Here is a 20,257-nt window from a genome sequence, read left to right as displayed (position 1 = left end):
TACTGCAGCTCTGATTGTTTATGCCACACCGGTCTGTGTAAAATACGGGTTGTGTAGTGCATGTCAATGCAATAGATTCCTACTCCGATGCATTCTGCCTACAACAAAATCTCTTGCAGAGTTCGTTTCGTTTCGGTATGTTGCATTGAAAGTGGCTAATATTGCGATGATTCGATCCCAATTGCCACAGTAAAGGGAAACGTTGATAGCGTTAACAGGGAAAACTCTAGAACAGTGGTCACCAACCTTTTCTGAGTCAAGATCACTTTAAGTCAAAATGCAAGCCAAGATCTACCGCTCAGATTGTTTTTTAACATGACTTAAACAAACAAACAATTAAAACAGTACTGTAGCAATAAGGTTTGTGCAGTAAGCTATAGGCCCAATACATAAACACTGCATATTGGCTTTGCTTGAATTGCCCTGCAATGCATGGCCATTTTATAAAATTATATTTCCAAATTTGAGGTAGGCTATATGATCACACTGGTAATTGATCCATTGTTGTATTACTTGTGAAGCACAGCTGAGTGAGCATACATTTAAATAATTTGCTTTTTATTTTTATTTTATTGGGCTGATGGTGCCTGCATTTGATGGTCAGTCTCAGCGGAGGCAGAGAGCAGCAGACTGAGGGTCCGCCTCTCAACATCCCTCCGCTCTCCCTTACCAAAAAGGGACACCGTCTTCCAGATGATGGCGAAACTCGAGTCGCACCACATTATTTCTGCCTCATGCACAAATTCATGTTGTTACTCCTATGAACAGAGAAAGTGAAATATTCCTAGATATGAAAAAATACACACTTTTCTACTCATTCATTACTACTGCAGTGCTTGTTGTAGCGCTGATTGGAAATAGGAAGAATGCGCATTTTATGGCTTATAAAAGTGTTGAATACGAAGTGTTGACAGTGCTGAGTAAGAACTTAAACATGAACTCCCTCATAAAAACAGCATCTCTTTGCTGTATTCGTCGACAGTCTCTCTCTAGTCATGGTTTTAAATGTTTTGAAATCTCACATTATCAACTTTTCTGTAGCTTTCTTTTATGCATGCTACATTACTGTGGACACGGTCATCTGAGCCATCCGATTGGCCAGCGGTACCCCTATTGCGCACTTGGTTTGCTCTCTGGGCCCGCCAGAAGGCAGCGTTTGTATATTCAGGCATGAAATGGTTTAAAATGGCAACAGTTTGCCTACCCGGCATGCAGGGCAGCTGAATCGGGTGCACCTATGTCATCAAAGTTTAGCATTCTCTGGATTTATGGTGAAAAACAAGGTCGAATCATGACGTCAGTGATCTTCAGGTCGGAGCTCTAGAAAGAGGCCAGAGTTCCCGACTTGGAATTCTGGCCTGAGCCAATCACGGCGCAACGCTCCATATTTTCTGCTGGCTTGCCCCACCACAACAGAAAGCACTGAGCTAGGCTGAAACACCTGTATTTTGGAGCTGCCTTACTCAAGAAAACAAAAAAGAGACCATGTTTGTACTCGGCTTTATTAACAATGATATATAAAAAAAATACATTGTTTGCAAACTGATACAGTTGAAGTCGGAAGTTTACATACACCTTAGCCAAATACATTTAAACTCAGTTTTTCACAATTACTGACATTTAATCCTAGTATAAATTCCCTGTCTTAGGTCAGTTAGGATCACCACTTTGTTTTAAGAATGTGAAATGTCAGAATAATAGTAGAGAGAATGATTTATTTCAGCTTTTATTTCTTTCATCACAATCCCAGTGGGTCAGAAGTTTACATACACTCAATTTGGTAGCATTGCCTTTAAATTGTTTAACTTGGGTCAAACGTTTCGGGTAGCCTTCCACAAGCTTCCCACAATAAGTTGGGTGAATTTTGGCCCATTCCTCCTGACAGAGCTGATGTAACTGAGTCAGGTTTGTAGGCCTCCTTGCTCGCACACGCTTTTTCAGTTCTGCCAACACATTTTCTATAGTATTGAGGTCAGGGCTTTGTGATGGCCACTCCAATACCTTGACTTTGTTGTCCTTAAGCCATTTTGCCACAACTTTGGAAGTATGCTTGGGGTCATTGTCCATTTGGAAGACCCATTTGCGACCAAGCTTTAACTTCCTGACTGATGTCTTGAGATGTTGCTTCAATTTATCCACATAATTTCCCTTCCTCATGATGCCATCTATTTTGTGAAGTGCACCAGTCCCTCCTGCAGCAAAGCACCCACACAGCATGATGCTTCCACCCCCGTGCTTCACAGTTGGGATGGTGTTCTTCGGCTTGCAAGCGACCCCCTTTTTCCTTCAAACATAACAATGGTCATTACGGCCAAACAGTTCTATTTTTGTTTCATCAGACCAGAGGACATTTCTCCAAATAGTACGATCTTTGTCCCCATGTGCAGTTGCAAACCGTAGTCTGGCTTTTTTATGGCGGTTTTGGAGCAGTGGCTTCTTCCTTGCTGAGCGGCCTTTCAGGTTATGTCGACATAGGACTCGTTTTACTGTGGATATAGATACTTTTGTACCTGTTTCCTCCAGCATCTTCACAAGGTTCTTTGCTGTTGTTCTGGGATTGATTTGCACTTTTCGCACCAAAGTACGTTCATCTCTAGGATACAGAACGCGTCTCCTTCCTGAGCGGTATGACGGCTGCGTGGTCCCATGGTGTTTATACTTGCGTACTATTGTTTGTACAGATGAACGTGGTACCTTCAGGCATTTGGAAATTGCTCCCAAGGATGAACCAGACTTGTGGAGGTCTACAATGTTTTTTTCTGAGGTCTTGGCTGATTTCTTTTGATTTTCCCATGATGTCAAGCAAAGAGGCACTGAGTTTGAAGGTAGGCCTTGAAATACATCCACAGCTACACCTCCAATTGACTCAAATGATGTCAATTAGCCTATCAGAAGCTTATAAAGCCATGACATCATTTTCTGGAATTTTCCAAGCTGTTTAAAGGCACAGTCAACTTAGTATATGTGAACTTCTGACCCACTGGAATTGTGATACAGTGAATTATAAGTGAAATAATCTGTCTGTAAACAATTGTTGGAAAAATTACTTGTGTCATGCACAAAGTAGATGTCCTAACCGACTTGCCAAAACTATAGTTTGTTAACAAGAAATTTGTGGAGTGGTTGAAAAACAAGTTTTAATGACTCCAACCTAAGTGTATGTAAACCTCCGACTTCAACCGTATGTGACACATATGAATGGCAAAATAACATGCAAAACAGGCAATCCCAAATAACAGGCAAACCCAAATAACATGCAAAACAGGCAAGCTAAAAAATGTGGGGCTCAAAACAGCCCCACCTGCCCTGAATGACGGATCACAACTGCGTGCTTCTCTCTGTGGGCTAATATTTCTGCGCTTGAGTCTGGGGGGAGCTGTGTGGCAGTCTCGGGGCTATGCGCACAGCTTAGAGGGAACATTGGTGTTAAAAGGGAAGGGAAACAATAAGCTTTAGAACGCCAGCTAACTGTAACTGTGAATCGCCATATTGCCATTGTCGAGTCACTGGTAGGAAAGAAAGTTTTGGAATTCCCAAAAATGGCTGAATTTACCGAGAGAAGCAGTATATCTGAGTCTGAAAATGAATTAATGACAGAGGAGAAATAGTTATGGAGCCAATAAACCTTATGAAACCTTTCATGTTTGAGCCAATCATTGCCCCAGGTCGAAAAGTTAGTTCTCGTGGCAAGAATAGCAACATACAGTAGATCGGGCTGTAACACCTCAGCCGGCAGACTGGTGTCAGTGCGGATGCTGCCAGATAATGGCCAGGGAGGATGAGTGTGTGTGTTGTAGAGAGATGGTGTTGATACAGCACAACATCCCAGCAGATGTGGCTGTATTACATCCAGTCAGAGGTTCCTGTCAGTCTGTCTGGTGGCGATGTGTGTAATTCTTGTGGACTCTGCAGAAGAGGATACTCGACCTGTCAGCAGCAGTAAACCAGTTAATGATAGCCAATAATGGTGAGGTAAATGTAAGAAGTAGAATAACCTGATGGTAATTCCAGCTACTACCGCAGTTTGGCGTGATGGTAACATTCTTACATTTTGATTAGAGGACCGGGTTCGACTCGCAGCCTGCAACATGTAACATCATAAATGTTTAAATGAGATTTCGTTTCGATGGTGGATTAAAGTACACATTGGATGTTTGGCTATCTTTTTTTTTTTCTTTCTTAGCAGAGCATACAGGCTGGCTGCTTACTGCCAGTTCACACTCTAAAAAGTAAAGGTTCCTGGAGGAAATTGAAACTGTGGGGGAACCCCTATAAGTTCTTGGACGAACTCTTTCAAAGAACCCCTTTTAATGGATCCTCAAATAACCTTTTGAAGAACCTTTTGGGGTTCATTTTTGAACTACTCCCCCCTCTCCTATTATTAGTAATACGCTTAACAATAACACAATATTTTAGTTGTCAGTGTGTATTAGGATTTTAGTGGCAAAGCAAAATATAAGGTAAACTCCCAGCAGAGCCCCAAATCCAATAGGTATAACCTCTGGTGTGTTGATGTTCTCCGTATCCATAGCCAGAATGATTTTGCAGTGCATGGTGATCGAACAGGTTCCCTGTTATATTAATCAGAGGTGTAGGGAGGGTGAAGTCTGTGAATCCAAAAAATAGTAATTATACAGATGATTAACAAAACATGCACACGACAGTATTCATACCTTGGTTTTTGTGGTAAATGTGAATGAAAAAAACTATTTTGATAATGGTTTTCATACACATACCTTGTCCATAATGTAGAAGCCTATGGGATTTTCATTGAAGAGGTAAGGGAGGAGGATGGTACATACCAATACCAATTGACATACCTTTGTATGCCTCCTCGTCTGTAAACCTGCAGACACAGACACAAATGTGAGCAGTTCAGTCATCTGTACCCAATACAGCTAGCCTTCAACATATTCTTATAGCATACATATTCTTCCCTCTTTGTTGATTGATATCCATTGAAATGTATCCATTTTCTGTTTTAGAAAGATTTGCACAAATATGAAAAGATAGATGGTATCTTCATAAAACAATATCAATTTAGATCATACAAGGGACAAACCTTACCTTAAATTGAGGAGATCTTTAAATTTTTCAGTTAAGTGCCTGCACTTGCTGTCCTTTCAAATAAAAATAAAAATGTTTCAGTTGGGCAGTTAGGTTCCTGCAAGAACCCCCACCAACTAATGAGGTTCCTCGATGAACCCCACCTCCTATGGGGTTCTTGGAAGAACCTTTTGGGGTCAATTTTCAGTGTCAAGAACCCTAAGGTTCTTCAAAGAACTTTGATGATCTTAGAAGAACCCTTGTTGAACCCGTAATTTTTAGAGTGTAGATTGGAAGAGGTGTATGGCGCGTCATCCCTGCGTGTGTGGTCTCTTCTATTAGGCGCGCATACCCAGAATCAAGTGGCATCTACATAGAGTTTGAACGTTAATAAAACCAGTTCATTGGAAATAGCCTCTACTACCAAATAAAATGACTATACATGGAGTTTGTTCTAGTTGTCTGCATTATTTTTCTAGACAATGTTAGCGCCTTCTGTAATAACGCTTTATGTAAAAAAAAAATATATACAATCTGACCTGTTAAAATGATTAATCACATTCCCATACATTTGGTATCTTATATTCTAAGATAAGGTTTCTAAAAATACTATACATTTGCTGTCGACTATAACAACAGGTTCAAGTGTACCCAGAAAACCTAGCTTGGAAGATAAAACTGCTTTGAACACGCATCACTGGCCCGGTTGCTAGATTGGTGACTTTATCTAACTTAGGCTGCCATTTAGTGAAAAGTATTGGTAACTACACTGATCAGCTATTTGGAGATCTTAAGACACTCAAGTTGGCACTTTGTTTGACAAACAGCACACATTACAAATGTGTCGTAAATAAAAACAAACAAACCATGTAAATAGGTAGTGTTGAGATGCGGTCAGATATTCAGCAGGAGGCAGCAGGTTTGGGTGCATAAGTGTTGATATTTATTTACAGTGTTCAAGTAGTGGTAAATGGTAAAGATATTCACAATATTTACACAGCCAAACTGGACGAATAGTCTTACTGGTGATAGAAAACAAACTAACTGAGCCTCAAGCAGGCTTACCCGGCCGCTACCTTAGCTAGACAGGTTGGGGTGTACCAGGCTAAAGCAGCCTTAACTAGACAGGTTGGGGTGTACCAACCTAAAGCAGCCTTAGCTAGACAGGTTGGGGTGTACCAACCTAAAGCAGCCTTAGCTAGACAGGTTGGGGTGTACCAGGCTAAAGCAGCCTTAGCTAGACAGGTTGGGGTGTACCAGGCTAAAGCAGCCTCCACAGTCAATTTTCATAATTTTTTACAAATGTAATTATGTAAAAGTACCACATGACATAATATTCAAACATTCAAATATACAAACATTTCATAGCGATCAATCTACGAGACTTCTATACTGTGATACCCTCTATGGACGGGTGTATCTTTGGTGTAGTTGAGGACTTGGTGGACTGTATATTCTGTAGGGTTAGGTTTTACTTAACACTATGTGTTCTCTCCCAGGTGCTTATAAGGGCACAGATGACAGACCGGTATGATTCCAGTTGAGGTTGTTTAATGACGCTGATTCACAGAGCAGTAACAGCACAGTGTATGGCTTGACAATTGTGTTAACCAAGAGTTTGTGTGTGGTTCTGAAAAAGGGGAAATTAAATACAATAATAAATGGCAGGTATAGGCTTAATACACACTCCAATTACATAAGCTATAAATAATATGGCTACAATAGGTTATCTGCTGCACAAGGCAATACAAACTAACAACATGGCTGTGACTTCACTAATGAATGATCAGAGGAGTGCAACTACACAGCACTACTGATAGGACCATCATCCTCACACTACTGCATGAACTTGAATGTATAATGCATCCACAAGGCTCATTGCTAACAAAATACCCACATAATTTATACAGAATACATCCATATAACCACAGGGCATATAAGACTAGACACTGAACTGCTAAATGGTAAAAATGCGGTAAAAATGCTAATTAGCATAACAAAGGAGTGCATCCACAACACATTAATTGTAAGAAATATGAACTCACATTTCTGAAGGACGCACACTGGCCTTGGCTAAAACAAAGAATGACAGCTAAAGGTAATCACAGGAGATGGCTGGAACTTATCACCGCTTGTGTACTTTCTCTAGTTACTTCCTTCTCCTCAGTTAGAGATCGCCCAGCATGCTGTGCTCCCCATCACCGGTGGGCGGAGCTACAGCTCTCCTACGATGAACGATTAGTTACCGGAGTGTAACTCCAGTTCTATGAGTGGAGCGGAGCCCCATAGGGGAGCTCTGCTCCTAGTGGTTTACCCTCTGCCCTAAGGCAGCAGCAGCCTGAGACAAAATTATGCACACACCTACAGCCAATAGGAGTACAGGTGTCCCTATAAGAGGGGATGCCTCCCCTCAATCAGCCTCCCGAGATATTTTTATTCAGCGAGACTAGAGAGGGTCGGCAGGGCCTTAAGTCCTATGGGGCTCCGCTCCACTCATAGAACTGGAGTTACACTCCGGTAACTAATCGTTCTATATCGTGGAGCTCCGCCCCATAGGGGAGCTCTGCTCCTAGTGGTTTAAGGCGGAGCGTAGCGCTCCCAAAATGTACTCCCCTGCCGAGCCTAACACTTCCCATCGAAACGAGAAAGTCAGGCCTAGCAATGGCTGCAACCGAGTCCCGCAGTACTGCAACTAAAAACCCCTACGGGCGTCACAATATACCGCGTCATCGGTTAAAGACCCGCCCCCACCTAGTCCAATGGCAATGCCAATGACTAGTGGGCAGATCACCAGAATAGAAGCCATACTAACCTGTACTAGCAGATAGATGTGCCTCAATATCCTGTGAAAACACTACCGACCACTAATGGAATGACATCAAGTGTCACTCTACATTGTGAACGCGGTAGACCGCCTCACTCACTCAATGGAATCCCAGAGATTAGTGGGCAGGAACAAAAACATGAGTCATACTAACTGAACAAGCAGATAGATGACCTCACATTCTGTAATCAACGCATGCCTCTACTGTACTGACCCTGTCAGTCAGGATTCATGCCACAAAATATGTTTTCTTATCCAAAGCGGACCTGGTGGAAACCCTGTCCATAGTCCTGCTTTTCCCTCTCTTCCTAGCTCAAGATCTCCCTTCAGCTATGCTGAGTACAGACCGAGCCAAAGAGTTAGAAAACACATCTGTCAAAAACACGTCTTCCTAACCAAAGCGGACCTGATGGAAACCTGTGTCCACAGTCCTGCTTCTCCTCTCTTTCTTGCTCAAGATCTCCCTTCAGCCACGCTGAGTACAGATCGAGCCAGAGAATTAGAAGACATATCTAAGAGATAGAAACGGATAAATGGAGACGGCGTCGACCAGGATGCTGCTCTACAGATATCCTCTACTCCTGTTCATCTGAAAAGGGCAGTAGAAGCCGCTACTCCACGAGTGGAGTGAGCTCTGATACCCTGAGGCAATTGCCGCCCTGCTACCGCATAAGCTGTCTCAATGCCTTCACAAAGCCAGTGAGACAACCTCTGTTTTGAAAGTGGTCTACCTAGTGCAGCCGCACCGTGACACACAAACAACTGAGGCGATGACCTAATCGCTGCTGTAAAAGCGCTCGACGTAACACGCCAAAGCGCGTACCGGGCACAGGCGATGGAGCTTTTCCTCACTCCTCTCTCTATGAGGAGGAGGAGAAAAAAGCCCACAGCTCCACGGTCTGTGACCTATATGAACTCTTAATAACCTTCGGCACAAATGCCGGGTTAGGACGTAACACTGCTCTGCTCATGTCACCATTGATGGCCAAGCAGTCAGGTCTCGTCGAAAGAGCACACAAATCACTGACCCGCTTAGCTGTAGTCAAAGCGAGGCAACAATGCTGTCTTTATAGACAGCATCTTGAGGGGTATTTGATTCAATGGCTCGAACGGCGACTTACATAGCGCTTCGAGTACCAAAGCCAAATCCCACTGAGGAAGCGTGACTCTAGGTGTTGGCCTAAGTCGCCGCGTTCCTAATAGGAAGCGTTTCACTAGAGGGTGGCTAAAGACATTGTCTCTGCCAAAACCCTCATGACAAGCTGAAATCGCTGCTGCAAACACTCTAATCGTGGCAGGCGATTTTTGTTATCAAACATGAGCTGTAGAAAAGAGAGAATACTCTCCACCTGACAGCTCATGGGGTCTACACCTTGTGTGACACACCATCGTGAAAACACGTTCCATCTACTGGCATACATCTTAGAAGTGGAACTGGCACGTGAACCCTGTATGGTCCTGATCACTGCATCAGATAACCCACGGCGCTCTAGCCTGTCCCTCTCAGCAGCCAGGCCTTCAGTGGTTGGCCGATTATGGGCAATTTCCCTATCGTGCCAGCCGCCTGAGACAACGCGTCCCGTCGATGTGGAATTGGCCAAGGTGGCGCAATCAACATCTGACTCATCTCCGCAAACCACGGAGCCCCGGGGCGATCGGGCGCTATCAGTATCACTGACAGCCCCCTGACCTCACCCTGGCTAGCAGTGGGAGAATGCAGGACAGCGGAGGGAATGCATACAGGAGAACTCTCGGCCACGGTTGGTGCGCAAAGGCGTCCCTTCCCAGTGGCGGTTCGTCCTGTTCCCTCAGAGAGAACCACAGAGGACATTGCGCGTTCACGCGTGACGTGAATAGGTCCACCTCGGCTCTCCCGAATTGTTCCCAAATCTGGAGAACAATGTCTGGATGCAGACACCACTCGTCGTCTCGAGGACCCCCTCTTGACATGAGGTCTGCTCCTACGTTCAAGTAGCCCGGAATGTGTGCCGCTCTCAATGAGCGAAGGTGCTCGTGAGCCCACAGCCACAATTCCTCTGCCGCCCGATGGAGAGCAGGAGATCTGACTCCTCCCTGGCGATTTATGTGGGCTACTGTGGTCCGGTTGTCTGACCAGACCAGCACATCGCGACCCCGAAGGGTAGACGCGAAGTGGGTCAGAACCAGTCGAACCGTTTCCAACTCCAGGAGGTTGATGTGACGACCTGATTGAGGCCACACACCTCCTATCGCTTGTGTCTGACATGTCCCTCCCCATCCCGTCAGGGACGCATCCGTGAATACTGGGATGTGAGAGGACACCTTTCCTATCGGGACTCCGTGCGTGAGAACGCCGAAGTTTCTCCAATAGTTTAGGTCTGCACTGAGCGAGAGGGAACCACCACCAACCGATGACGTTGACGCAATGGGTCTAGTCTTAGTTGGGCGAACCATCGCTGCGTCCTGCGCATGTGCAGAGTCCCAGCGGAACCACAGAGTGCGCTGACGACATGAGACCCAAAAGTGACATGATCGACAGCGCCGTCACCGTGTGATTCGGACGGCACTTCCTTAGGGCTAGCAACAAGGCTACCCTTCGGGGGTCAGTCGAGCCCCTCATCCTCACAGTGTCTAGCTGTATTCCCAGGTAGACAATCTGATGAGTGGGCCAGGGCGCGCTCTTTTCCAATTCACAGCAAACCCCAGACTTGTGAGATGCATCACTGTCTGTGTTGTGTGAGTGATCGCCAGCTCTGCTGACGGGCGAGAACCAGTAGGTCGTCCAGGTAGGCTAGTAGCCGTATTCCCTGACGACGCAACGGTTCTAATGCCGCCTCCACACACTTGGAAAATGTGCGAGGTGCCAGGCGTACCCAAATGGCATCCTCGTGTATTCGTACGCCACCCCTTGAAAGGCGAACCGCAGAAACTTCCTGTGACGCGCTGAACCGCACATGAAATATCGCGTCCTTTAGGTCTATGTTCGTACAAAAGTCCCCTCTCTGGACACATTCCAGCAGACGTTTTGTCGTTAGCATTCGGAAGGGCCGTTTGGTTATGCTCTCGTTGAGAATGCGTAAATCCAAAATCGGCCTCACTCCCCCGTCTTTTTGGGCACTAGGAAATAAGGCGAATATAGCCCTTTGTTCCTTTGCTCCCGGGGAACTACTGTCACCGCCTCCTTCGCCAAAAGTTCCGTAATCTCTGTCATCAGAGCGGCCACTTTGTCTGGCGTTTTCATCACCCGTCTCCACCACTCCCTGAGCGGGTGGGGTCCCGGTGGAATTGGAGAGCATAACCCTTCTGCAACGTCTGTTCTAGCCAGCGTGAGAGGGTGCAGCTTCTTCGCCACTGCCAGCAATGCAGAGAAAGTGGCTGGGCGCGAAGCTGTGGTGCATCCAGTAGGAAGGACCTGTATTCCTCTATGGCCCTTACCGCCACTGTTCCCCAACATTGAAGTGGTGGAACAGCCCAAGGTGGGCCTCCCGTGAAAGGGAGAGGAAATGCGTTCTGAGAAAGAAAGAGGAGTAGGGACGTCGGTTAAACCCGTAACCGTCGTATTCCTGCCCTCCTTGAGCACTTTCGCGGGTCTGAATTGCGCTGACCGAGGCCACAGCCTGCGGCAGGGCACCATCCCCAGCAAGCGATTGCGTCATCTTAGGTGACTGCAATTCGCTATCAGAGCCCTTCACTACAGTACTCCTAGAAGTGGTCCTCTGTAGCTCAGCTGGTAGAGCACGGCGCTTGTAACGCCAAGGTAGTGGGTTCGATCCCCGGGACCACCCATACACAAAAAATGTATGCACGCATGATTGTAAGTCGCTTTGGATAAAAGCGTCTGCTAAATGGCATATTATTTATTATTATAAGTCTGTAGTATGAGTCTGTAGTACCTCATAAGCTGTCTCAATGCCTTCACAAAGCCAGTGAGACAACCTCTGTTTTGAAAGTGGTCTACCTAGTGCAGCCGCACTGTGACACACAAACAACTGAGGCGATGACCTAATCGCTGCTGTGCTCGACGTAACACGCCAAAGCGCTACCGGGCACAGGCGATGGAGCTTTTCCTCACTCCTCTCTCTGAGGAGGAGGAGAAAAAGCCCACAGCTCCACGGTCTGTGACCTATATGAACTCTTAATAACCTTCGGCACAAATGCCGGGTTAGGACGTAACACTGCTCTGCTCATGTCACCATTGATGGCCAAGCAGTCAGGTCTCGTCGAAAGAGCACACAAATCACTGACCCGCTTAGCTGTAGTCAAAGCGAGCAACAATGCTGTCTTTATAGACAGCATCTTGAGGGGTATTTGATTCAATGGCTCGAACGGCGACTTACATAGCGCTTCAGTACCAAAGCCAAATCCCACTGAGGAAGCGTGACTCTAGGTGTTGGCCTAAGTCGCCGCGTTCCTAATAGGAAGCGTTTCACTAGAGGGTGGCTAAAGACATTGTCTCTGCCAAAACCCTCATGACAAGCTGAAATCGCTGCTGCAAACACTCTAATCGTGGCAGGCGATTTTTGTTATCAAACATGAGCTGTAGAAAAGAGAGAATACTCTCCACCTGACAGCTCATGGGGTCTACACCTTGTGTGACACAGCATCGTGAAAACACGTTCCATCTACTGGCATACATCTTAGAAGTGGAACTGGCACGTGAACCCTGTATGGTCCTGATCACTGCATCAGATAACCCACGGGCGCTCTAGCCTGTCCCTCTCAGCAGCCAGGCCTTCAGTGGTTGGCCGATTATGGGCAATTTCCCTATCGTGCCAGCCGCCTGAGACAACGCGTCCCGTCGATGTGGAATTGGCCAGGTGGCGCAATCAACATCTGACTCATCTCCACGAACCACGGAGCCCGGGCGATCGGGCGCTATCAGTATCACTGACAGCCCCCTGACCTCACCCTGGCTAGCAGTGGGAGAATGCAGGACAGCGGAGGAATGCATACAGGAGAACTCTCGGCCACGGTTGGTGCGCAAAGGCGTCCCCTTCCCAGTGCGGTTCGTCCTGTTCCCTCAGAGAGAACCACAGAGGACATTGCCGCGTTCACGCGTGCAGCGTGAATAGGTCCACCTCGGCTCTCCCGAATTGTTCCCAAATCTGGAGAACAATGTCTGGATGCAGACACCACTTCGTCGTCTCGAGGACCCCCTCTTGACATGAGGTCTGCTCCCTACGTTCAAGTAGCCCGAATGTGTGCCGCTCTCACTGAGCGAAGGTGCTCGTGAGCCCACAGCCACAATTCCTCTGCCGCCCGATGGAGAGCAGGAGATCTGACTCCTTCCTGGCGATTTATGTGGGCTCTGTGGTCCGGTTGTCTGACCAGACCAGCACATCGCGACCCCGAAGGGTGCGCGAGTGGGTCAGAACCAGTCGAACCGTTTCCAACTCCAGGAGGTTGATGTGACGACCTGATTGAGGCCACACACCTCCTATCGCTTGTGTCTGACATGTCCCTCCCCATCCCGTCAGGGACGCATCCGTGAATACTGGGATGTGAGAGGACACCTTTCCTATCGGGACTCCGTGCGAGACACGCGAGTTTCTCCAATAGTTTAGGTCTGCACTGAGCGAGAGGGAACCACCACCAACCGATGACGTTGACGCAATGGGTCTAGTCTTGGTTAGGCGAACCATCGCTGCGTCCTGCGCATATGCAGGAGTCCCAGCGGAACCACAGAGTGCGCTGACGACATGAGACCCAAAAGTGACATGATCGACAGCGCCGTCACCGTGTGATTCGGACGGCACTTCCTTAGGGCTAGCAACAAGGCTACCCTTCGGGGGTCCGAATTCGAGCCCTCATCCTCACAGTGTCTAGCTGTATTCCCAGGTAGACAATCTGATGAGTGGGCCAGGCGCGCTCTTTTTCCAATTCACAGCAAACCCCAGACTTGTGAGATGCATCACTGTCTGTGTTGTGGTGAGTGATCGCCAGCTCTGCTGACGGGGCGAGAACCAGTTGGTCGTCCAGGTAGGCTAGTAGCCATATTCCCCTGACGACGCAGCGGTTCTAATGCCGCCTCCACACACTTGGAAAATGTGCGAGGTGCCAGGGCGTACCCAAATGGCATCCTCGTGTATTCGTACGCCACCCCTTGAAAGGCGAACCGCAGAAACTTCCTGTGACGCGGCTGAACCGGCACATGAAAGTACGCGTCCTTTAGGTCTATGCTCGTACAAAAGTCCCCTCTCTGGACACATTCCAGCAGACGTTTTGTCGTTAGCATTCGGAAGGGCCGTTTAGTTATGCTCTCGTTGAGAATGCGTAAATCCAAAATCGGCCTCACTCCCCCGTCTTTTTTGGGCACTAGGAAATAAGGCGAATATAGCCCTTTGTTCCTTTGCTCCCGGGGAACTACTGTCACCGCCTCCTTCGCCAAAAGTTCCGTAATCTCTGTCATCAGAGCGGCCACTTTGTCTGGCGTTTTCATCACCGTCTCCACCACTCCCCTGAACGGGGGTGGGGTCCGTGGAATTGGAGAGCATAACCCTTCTGCAACGTCTGTTCTAGCCAGCGTGAGAGGGTGCAGCTTCTTCGCCACTGCCAGCAATGCAGAGAAAGTGGCTGGGCGCGAAGCTGTGGTGCATCCAGTAGGAAGGACCTGTATTCCTCTATGGCCCTTACCGCCACTGTTCCCCAACATTGAAGTGGTGGAACAGCCCAAGGTGGGCCTCCCGTGAAGGGAGAGGAAATGCGTTCTGAGAAAGAAAGAGGAGTAGGGACGTCGGTTAAACCCGTAACCGTCGTATTCCTGCCCTCCTTGAACGTATCGCTGGTCTGAATTGCGCTGACCGAGGCCACAGCCTGCGGCAGGGCACCATCCAGCAAGCGATTGCGTCATCTTAGGTGACTGCAATTCGCTATCAGAGCCCTTCACTACAGTACTCCTAGAAGTGGTCCTCTGTAGCTCAGCTGGTAGAGCACGGCGCTTGTAACGCCAAGGTAGTGGGTTCGATCCCCGGGACCACCCATACACAAAAAATGTATGCACGCATGATTGTAAGTCGCTTTGGATAAAAGCGTCTGCTAAATGGCATATTATTTATTATTATAAGTCTGTAGTATGAGTCTGTAGTACCTCATAAGCTGTCTCAATGCCTTCACAAAGCCAGTGAGACAACCTCTGTTTTGAAAGTGGTCTACCTAGTGCAGCCGCACCGTGACACACAAACAACTGAGGCGATGACCTAATCGCTGCTGTGCGCTCGACGTAACACGCCAAAGCGCGTACCGGGCACAGGCGATGGAGCTTTTCCTCACTCCTCTCTCTATGAGGAGGAGGAGAAAAAGCCCACAGCTCCACGGTCTGTGACCTATATGAACTCTTAATAACCTTCGGCACAAATGCCGGGTTAGGACGTAACACTGCTCTGCTCATGTCACCATTGATGGCCAAGCAGTCAGGTCTCGTCGAGAAGAGCACACAAATCACTGACCCGCTTAGCTGTAGTCAAAGCGAGCAACAATGCTGTCTTTATAGACAGCATCTTGAGGGGTATTTGATTCAATGGCTCGAACGGCGACTTACATAGCGCTTCGAGTACCAAAGCCAAATCCCACTGAGGAAGCGTGACTCTAGGTGTTGGCCTAAGTCGCGCGTTCCTAATAGGAAGCGTTCACTAGAGGGTGGCTAAAGACATTGTCTCTGCCAAAACCCTCATGACAAGCTGAAATCGCTGCTGCAAACACTCTAATCGTGGCAGGCGATTTTGTTATCAAACATGAGCTGTAGAAAAGAGAGAATACTCTCCACCTGACAGCTCATGGGGTCTACACCTTGTGTGACACACCATCGTGAAAACACGTTCCATCTACTGGCATACATCTTAGAAGTGGAACTGGCACGTGAACCCTGTATGGTCCTGATCACTGCATCAGATAACCCACGGCGCTCTAGCCTGTCCCTCTCAGCAGCCAGGCCTTCAGTGGTTGGCCGATTATGGGCAATTTCCCTATCGTGCCAGCCGCCTGAGACAAGCGCGTCCCGTCGATGTGGAATTGGCCAAGGTGGCGCAATCAACATCTGACTCATCTCCGCAAACCACGGAGCCCCCGGGCGATCGGGCGCTATCAGTATCACTGACAGCCCCCTGACCTCACCCTGGCTAGCAGTGGGAGAATGCAGGACAGCGGAGGGAATGCATACAGGAGAACTCTCGCCACGGTTGGTGCGCAAAGGCGTCCCTTCCCAGTGGCGGTTCGTCCTGTTCCCTCAGAGAGAACCACAGAGGACATTGCGCGTTCACGCGTGACGTGAATAGGTCCACCTCGGCTCTCCCGAATTGTTCCCAAATCTGGAGAACAATGTCTGGATGCAGACACCACTCGTCGTCTCGAGGACCCCCTCTTGACATGAGGTCTGCTCCTACGTTCAAGTAGCCCGGAATGTGTGCCGCTCTCAATGAGCGAAGGTGCTCGTGAGCCCACAGCCACAATTCCTCTGCCGCCCGATGGAGAGCAGGAGATCTGACTCCTTCCTGGCGATTTATGTGGGCTACTGTGGTCCGGTTGTCTGACCAGACCAGCACATCGCGACCCCGAAGGGTAGACGCGAAGTGGGTCAGAACCAGTCGAACCGTTTCCAACTCCAGGAGGTTGATGTGACGACCTGATTGAGGCCACACACCTCCTATCGCTTGTGTCTGACATGTCCCTCCCCATCCCGTCAGGGACGCATCCGTGAATACTGGGATGTGAGAGGACACCTTTCCTATCGGGACTCCGTGCGTGAGAACGCGCGAGTTTCTCCAATAGTTTAGGTCTGCACTGAGCGAGAGGGAACCACCACCAACCGATGACGTTGACGCAATGGGTCTAGTCTTAGTTGGGCGAACCATCGCTGCGTCCTGCGCATATGCAGGAGTCCCAGCGGAACCACAGAGTGCGCTGACGACATGAGACCCAAAAGTGACATGATCGACAGCGCCGTCACCGTGTGATTCGGACGGCACTTCCTTAGGGCTAGCAACAAGGCTACCCTTCGGGGGTCCGAAATTCGAGCCCTCATCCTCACAGTGTCTAGCTGTATTCCCAGGTAGACAATCTGATGAGTGGGCCAGGGCGCGCTCTTTTTCCAATTCACAGCAAACCCCAGACTTGTGAGATGCATCACTGTCTGTGTTGTGTGAGTGATCGCCAGCTCTGCTGACGGGCGAGAACCAGTAGGTCGTCCAGGTAGGCTAGTAGCCATATTCCCTGACGACGCATAGCGGTTCTAATGCCGCCTCCACACACTTGGAAAATGTGCGAGGTGCCAGGCGTACCCAAATGGCATCCTCGTGTATTCGTACGCCACCCCTTGAAAGGCGAACCGCAGAAACTTCCTGTGACGCGGCTGAACCGGCACATGAAAGTCACGCGTCCTTTAGGTCTATGCTTCGTACAAAAGTCCCCTCTCTGGACACATTCCAGCAGACGTTTTGTCGTTAGCATTCGGAAGGGCCGTTTGGTTATGCTCTCGTTGAGAATGCGTAAATCCAAAATCGGCCTCACTCCCCGTCTTTTTGGGCACTAGGAAATAAGGCGAATATAGCCCTTTGTTCCTTTGCTCCCGGGGAACTACTGTCACCGCCTCCTTCGCCAAAAAGTTCCGTAATCTCTGTCATCAGAGCGGCCACTTTGTCTGGCGTTTTCATCACCGTCTCCACCACTCCCTGAACGGGGGTGGGGTCCGGTGGAATTGGAGAGCATAACCCTTCTGCAACGTCTGTTCTAGCCAGCGTGAGAGGGTGCAGCTTCTTCGCCACTGCCAGCAATGCAGAGAAAGTGGCTGGGCGCGAAGCTGTGGTGCATCCAGTAGGAAGGACCTGTATTCCTCTATGGCCCTTACCGCCACTGTTCCCCAACATTGAAGTGGTGGAACAGCCCAAGGTGGGCCTCCCGTGAAAGGGAGAGGAAATGCGTTCTGAGAAAGAAAGAGGAGTAGGGACGTCGGTTAAACCCGTAACCGTCGTATTCCTGCCCTCCTTGAACGCATCGCGGGTCTGAATTGCGCTGACCGAGGCCACAGCCTGCGGCAGGGCACCATCCCCAGCAAGCGATTGCGTCATCTTAGGTGACTGCAATTCGCTATCAGAGCCCTTCACTACAGTACTCCTAGAAGTGGTCCTCTGTAGCTCAGCTGGTAGAGCACGGCGCTTGTAACGCCAAGGTAGTGGGTTCGATCCCCGGGACCACCCATACACAAAAAATGTATGCACGCATGATTGTAAGTCGCTTTGGATAAAAGCGTCTGCTAAATGGCATATTATTTATTATTATAAGTCTGTAGTATGAGGTCTCAATGCGGTAAAACAAGGTGGCGCCTTGATACCTTCTTAACTTTCACCTTCTGTGTGTGTTCAACTCTGCACCCCTGGTGGGTTGATTCACGCTCAGTGTGGTGAGTACTGGCTCGTTCTGTCAGGGGAGCTGATACTTTGGTTATAGCCATAACGCTAGTAATCCTGCCCTCCGTGAACGTAGCATGGGTCTGAATCGCATTAACCGAGACCTTGGTCTGCGATAATGCGCCGTCCCCAGATAGCTGCTGTGTTACAATGCCTGGGGGCGCCGATACTCTGGGCACCTTGGTGACCACGGTAATCGGGCCCTCCGTGAACACAGCATGGATCTGGCTCGTACTAGTGGAGACCTTAGTCTGTGCTAGTGCGCCATCCCCAAATAGCGGCTGCGTCCTCATGTCAGAATCTGACCGGGACTGCTGCCTTCTATGTATAGCACTTCTTATACGTGAAGTGTGATGTGACGACCTGATTGAGGTCTTCTGGATACCTACTCTTAGTGCCTGTTCAGCAACGCACCCTCGGTGGGCTGAACGGCTCTTAGAGTGGTAAGGAAGAGAGGGTGAGATTTGAACGCTCTCGGACGTATTATGGAAAAGAGGCTCTTTTTGACAAAGTCAGGTGGAGCCAACTCTTTATTAAACACATCAACAAAGGCATTTACATCAACACCCGTCCCTTCAACCGAAGGGTGGGGGGGAACAGTGGGCACGTTCGACACCATCGATGCGTCCTCCATCCTCTCCCCCGCGTCCCATCACGTACGCCTCCTCTTGCCTCCCTTGGAGGGCCAGGTCGGCGTCCTCGTCACCTCCCTCGCCGGCTGTAGTGGGGCTACCGTAGCTGCTGGGAGGGCCGAGCCCGCTCCCTTGCTGCTCGTGGCCGCCAGATGACGCCGATTACGCCGCCTCGTCGTAGACCCCGGTCTACTTAGAGGGGCGGAGGTAGATGGCCTTTGGGGAGGAGGGGGGCCGAGTCGTCCTGCCAACGGCAGGTGCTTGGCCAGCTGCTTCTTCTCCTCCTCTAACTTTGAAAAACGCTCTGTCGCCTCTTTGACTGCGACCCCAAAGAGGCCGTCGTCAGAGAGGGGGGCGTTCAAGAGAGATGTCCTGTCTGCCTCTTTCATGGAAGTCAATGACAACCAGAGGTGTCGTTCCCCGACCACCGAAGTGGCCATGGATCTCCCCGCGCAGACTGCGGACGCCTGTGTAAGGTGGAGTATGGCGCCAGAAATTCTGGACGCCTCCTCCACCTCCTCCGGTGCCATCTCTGTCTTACCCGTGGTTACAGTTTTTCTCAGTCGCTTTGGTGCATTTCTTAGATCAAAAGTGCAATTCTTGATACTACTTGTACAAATTCCAAATCATCTAGTCACTTGTGCACATCATTAAAGCAATTTCTTATTCCTTTGAACAAATTGCAATTGCTTTTGTACATATTGCAATTGATAATGTACAAGTGTCAGCTTTTTTCCACATTTTCAATTGCTCATGTCATGTTGATCAAAATATAGTAGATGGTTCTCTGTTGAATAGTCTTACCCCTCAAAACATCTAGGCATTAGTTCCTTGCATAAGCCATTACATGCAAAATTGTTGAACTATTTGTCATAAACTGTCAAGCATAGTTTTACACATTTCTATTAGACCTTTTGTACAAAAAACGTAAATTGCTGAATCGTGCAGGTGAAATTAACCCTCACTCATGAAGGAATGTAAAGTGTTAGTTCAACCAACAATCAACCAGTTGTCTAAATTGCTCAAAGGTTTATCTCATGAAGAATCAATTGGCAAGCATATATAGACAGACCACAACACAGAGTTGCAATTTTCCAATAATGGATGGACCAGGAAACGAACAGGGTCAACAGCCAAGAGGAGGAAGAAGAGGAGCAAGGATGCGTGGTGGAAGGCAAAACAGAGGAAGAGGCAGAAGAGGACATAGGCGCATATCTGATGACATAAGGGCCACTATTGTAGACCATGTTGTCAATCATGGCCTTACAATGGCTGAGGCGGGTCGAAGGGGTGCAGCCGAATATTGGGAGATCAACCGTGTCCTCAATAGTACAAACGTTTCGAAGAGAGAACAGGTATGTCCACCAATGTACAGTGCA

The sequence above is a fragment of the Coregonus clupeaformis genome, chromosome 7 (assembly GCF_020615455.1).
Source record: "Coregonus clupeaformis isolate EN_2021a chromosome 7, ASM2061545v1, whole genome shotgun sequence".
Taxonomy (NCBI): Eukaryota; Metazoa; Chordata; class Actinopteri; order Salmoniformes; family Salmonidae; genus Coregonus; species Coregonus clupeaformis.
Note: the sequence above shows the minus strand (reverse complement) of the source record.